Genomic DNA, 5,362 nt, shown 5'->3' on the forward strand with positions numbered 1-5,362 from the left:
TACCGATATCAATAAGTTACTGGAATCATTACGCAACGATACCGACCGTATCCATGGAGATTAAACAATTCAGCATCTCGAAGTCATCTGCCATTGAAGGAGTCCAATGGCAGACAATCGAAAATTTAATACGGATACACTTTATCAATTCGGCTACAGAAATCTTCATTTGTGAGAATCGAATTATCGAACCTTCGGTCGAGCAACGGTACGACATAATTCGGGAATACCACGATACACCACTCCGAGGACATAAAGGAGTAAATAAAACTTACAATCGTATTCGCCAGGATTATTACTGGAATACACTCAAATTCGACGTCCAAGCATATATATGGACGTGCTCGAGTTGTCAGATGAAGAAACTGACACGGGTGAAAACGAAACAGCCCATGATCATAACCGATACCCCTTTAAAACCCTTTGGCAAGGTATCCATGGACATAATGGGACCTTTACCTCAAACAACGAAGGGACACGAATAGATCTTAACCCTTCGCCCTCGAGAGGTGACTCTAAGTCACCACTTGGTCCGATGCGGCAACTCGAGAGGTGACTCTTTATCACCATTTAGTTTGATACGGAAACCCAATCGACAACAATATATATATATATATGTTTACATGACTTGGCGAAGGGTAGAATGATACCCCTTGCCATTTAACTGGGACGATCCTAACAAATAGAAACGAGTTTCCATGTCTAAAAAAAAAAAAATATCCACAAGGAATCCACGGGAACATACCGCAAAGGTAATACTTTAGTTCTAGCATGGAAAAACAAAAGGATCGTCACATCTTTGACCACTTGGAATAATGCGAGAATAACTGCCGTAAAAAGGATTTTACCAGGTGATGTTGAACTTACTATTAAAAAACCCAATGTTATCATAAGCTATATAAAATATTAGGGGGACCGAAAAGTAACAAAAATCCGACACATACTAATCGTGAATGAGCTCACTAAAGAAATTTTGATTACATTTCGGTCCCCCTAATATATGGACGGCTTTAATCGAACGGACCAATATGCCTCAACATACTGTTTTCTATGAAAGTCCTTAAAACGGTGGCTTAAGCTATTTTTGGGGGGTTTAGAGATTTGTTCAGTTAATTCTTATATTCTTTACAAATCAATTAAAAAGCAGAGAAACAAACAGCTGCTTAGTCATCTGCAGGATGGAAAACACTTTAGTTGACCAATTGAGAGAAGATTTACGCCAGATTCGTAGTCGAGCTTCTACTTCGACCTTTCGTTTCGACGAAATTCTATTGAATGGAAAGCTACATGTCATTCTAACAGGAGTTAAGAAGGATTGCAAGGTTTGCTCCCAACGAAATATATATAATAATAGTCGGGCTTCTACTGCGACCTTTAGTTTCGACGCAATTCGATTGAATGGAAAGCTACATGTCATTCTAACAGAAGTTAAGAAAGATTGCAAGGTTTGCTCTCAACGAAATAAGCCAGACGAAAGATATCGAACAACATATTACTGCAATAATTGCCCCGACAAGCCGAGGATGCATCTTGGCGATTTTTTTATAAAATACCATACAAAGCAACAATACAGTCCTTAATATTCAACAAATTTTCTTCTTGCAGATGTAAGGATACATAAAATATTAAAATATAACAGTTTTATGCGTTAATTTGTATGTGAAATCATTTTAAGTTAGTTGGATGAAATTTACCAAGAATGCGGAAAATCGCCTCGAGTAGCTGGTTCTTCCGAGCGAAAAAGCCCTCGAGTGCAAAGGGTTAATAATACAGGACGACTTCACTAAACACCTAACCGCAATATTATTAGCCGGGAGCTCTTCGAGAACAATAGCCCAAGTACTGGTCAAGAATTTTATTTGCCGACATGGAACCCCAAAGACAATTTTAACCGATCAAGGGGCGAATTTAACTAGCGCGGTAATGAAATCGCTTGCCAAACATTTTCGAATCAAAACGCTTCAAACTACCGCCTTGTCATCCTCAGTCTAACAGCTAAGCTGAAAGATCGCATCGCGTATTAACCGAATACTTGAAGCACTACGTCGCAAAATGAAGAAATGGGACGATTGGCTGGATTTAGCATGTTTTTCGTACAATACTAGCCGACAAGAAGGGACAAATTGTACACGGCACGAGCTACTTTATGGCACCCCTGCTAGGCACCCATTTACTTTTTCATTAATAGAAGGCTCATTCAAAACCTTCAATGAATACCTGACGGACCTCATTGAAAACCTCGAACCGACGAAAATCAAACGGAAGCCAGGAATCGGTTAATAAAATCAACATAGAAATAAAAAAATGTATTACGATCAGAAAATCCACCCCGAAACCCTTCAAGTAGATCAAGTATACCTGGTTAAAGGGTAAGCGAAAAGGAAAACTCGATTACCAATATACCGGCCCACACGAGGTCACGTAAATTATGGAAAACGGAAACGTGGAAATACAAATTTCCTCCAAAAAATTCCAACTTGTTCTCCCCAATCGCTTAAAAAGGGTGAAAACGTCTCAAAAACGATGATCAACCCACGAATCCATGAAATACACAAGACGACACATGCGTATAAACACACACGCGCGCACGCACGCACGCACGCACGCACGCACGCACGCACGCACGCACGCACGCACGCACGCACGCACGCACACAAACAAGCACACAATGAAACAAATACATAGCTACGCCCTACATGACGTGTAAAACATACTTACAAATCATAAACAACTCAAACACCCACGAGGCATAAATCGTGATTAACACGTTCACGCCGGCGCGTACCACCGGTGGCTCGCGCTTGATTGCGCCATCGGGCGGCGCGTACCACCGGTGGCTCGCGCTTGATTGTGCCATCGGGCGGCGTGTACCACCGGTGGCTCGCGCTAGACGCATCATCGGGCGGCGTGTACTACCTGTGTTTCGCATTCGATTGTGCTATTAGACACTGATAATTTAACGTACATACATAAAAACGTGTATTTTGAATAAAAATTATAATTAATAACGTATTATGAACATCAATTTTGCTTAATAACACGCACATAAAAATTCAGTATTATAAATGTAACTTAAATTCGATAAAATTAACATAATAATTCAATATTATTTTATTTGTAACTTAATGATTTATTATTTTTTGTGCAATTTGTTGAAACATTCCAAGCAAAGCGCTGGCTGACCCTCGCAACAACCACAAAACGTCTTTACTCTTGTTGTTTTGGCAGTGGCATAATCTCTGCCCTTCGTTTTGGACAACTTTTTNAGGGCAAAATTTAAAAAAATATTCTAACCACCTTTTAGTTATTTTTACTAACAGAAATCTGTGGTTAGGATATAAAAAACGGCACGAGTCACATAATTTGCAAAGTAAGCGCTCAATGTAATACTGAAGAAACAAGAAGCGCGTGCAAGTCTGAACACGCGAGAAATGCGCGCCGCCAGATGAAGCGCGACATAGATTTGTGTGCCGCCGTTGGGGGGAATCAAATGAAAATTGGCGCCGGCGGGAACGTGCTAAAGCACGACCTAATTTAAATAAAAACCTGAACAGGTGCCAATCCCGACCACCAGCAACCTGAAAGAAGTACCTGTTGGAGTCGACGCTCTAGGCGGGGTGATTTCCTATAAGCACCCCGAAATTTACGACGGACTGCTGAAGATGGATTGTTACCAAAACAGCCCGGCCGACGACACCCTATTCTAACACGCATCGGGAGATTGGTCATTGTGCCTCGAATGCTTCGAAAAACTACCATAGAAAGACCACCAACTCTACTCTGTGGTGACGGAAAACCACTAGATAAAGCCCCTCTCAAGGAGAACCCTCCGATGCCGGGATTGCAGGATCCTGTTAATTATTAACAAACCTGCATTCACCTGCCTCCAGTGCACCCATTATTACATAAAGGAAGAGGAAAACAAACAGTGGGTGGATTCCGGAGGAGACCTCGTAAGCATTACCGAACCCCCGTCATCCAATAAAATACTTTAAACCCATATATAAAATGAACATAATTTATTAAAACTTCCCCTGTTAACTTTCCCATTCTCATAATTCCCCACGTCGCGATCATTAACAAGATTGTATTACAGGAACCATGCGAACAGGACTGCTCACCGTCAGCCTTTGCGTATGGGCCACAGCCAGCGGAATGATTGCGTATGATTCTGGATTGACTCATCTAAACTATACCACTCTCTCTCTCTCCTGGACGTAGGGAACTGCGATATTCCGACCGTAGAACCGGCGCAGACGAACAGAACCATTCAATTATTACAAGTCAAAGAATTCGTAACCACGCATGTTGTCCAATGCATGGTTACGATCGGTAGTACCGTGTATCATTGTTGGATGCACTCCCACGTTTCCGCCGTCGCGAACGGGAGAAACGAATATCGAGCCCAAGCGTCGAATGCGGAACCGTGCCAACCGCGCCCCCTACCGATTTCCAGAAACCGGAGACCTAACCAGGGAGAGGGAGGGCCAAACATTGTATCAGGCCCTCGATACGCCCGATCAAGGGCATCGAGGGAGAGACCGCCCCGATATTAACACTATGCCGTCCGCGCGTCTAATCTAGATTTTTTCGTGTCGTGCCGGTGCAACTGACTTACACTTCCTTGTGGCACCAACGTGGAGCCACCGGCACTTACCCGATAGTTTTTGCACGGCACAAACGTGGAGCCACCGGACGTCATAGTGTTAATTCGCATATTATCGTAGGTGCTTTTCATAATGAATACTGAACACCGTTCAGTATTCATTATTGAGTTACGTCCCACGTAACGCTCCCTGCGTGTACATCTGTGGCCTGCACGTGCATCGGATCACGTATCGAACTAGTCCTGGAGGCCCAGGATTTTTTTTTCCTCAAACTAATAAACTTATCGAGTCTATAACACTTCCTTTTCAGTCCAGATAACCGGGGGCCTCCCATCTTAGTTTTCGTGACCGGCTGACCCGACCATTATGTAAATAGTAAATAAGTAGAAAGGGGTCCCGAAGACTTTAAGCCCAGCTGCTCCTCGTAACATTCATAATATTTAGAAAAATGGGACCCCGCGATAACTAATACCAAGTTTAAATATAATTAAAATCAAAATCATACGTTTTGCTACCATAATGAAATAGCGGAACGAAAGTATTGCAAAAATTTGTCGTGTGTTTTGGCACCAAATGAACTGATAATAATCGTATAGCAAAATATGTAATTTTATTATATTNAGATTACAAAAAAATATTTAGAAATTATTCTGTGCTACGAGGGTATATTCATAATCTGGACCACCACGTGGCAACTTGTTCAGAGGTAGTGCTCTGTCGCGGAGAATTGTTATAACGAAAAGGTTAAGGAAATA

Source organism: Orussus abietinus, unplaced genomic scaffold, assembly GCF_000612105.2.
Source record: "Orussus abietinus isolate OABI.00-Male unplaced genomic scaffold, Oabi_2.0 scaffold334, whole genome shotgun sequence".
In the NCBI taxonomy this organism is placed as follows: domain Eukaryota; kingdom Metazoa; phylum Arthropoda; class Insecta; order Hymenoptera; family Orussidae; genus Orussus; species Orussus abietinus.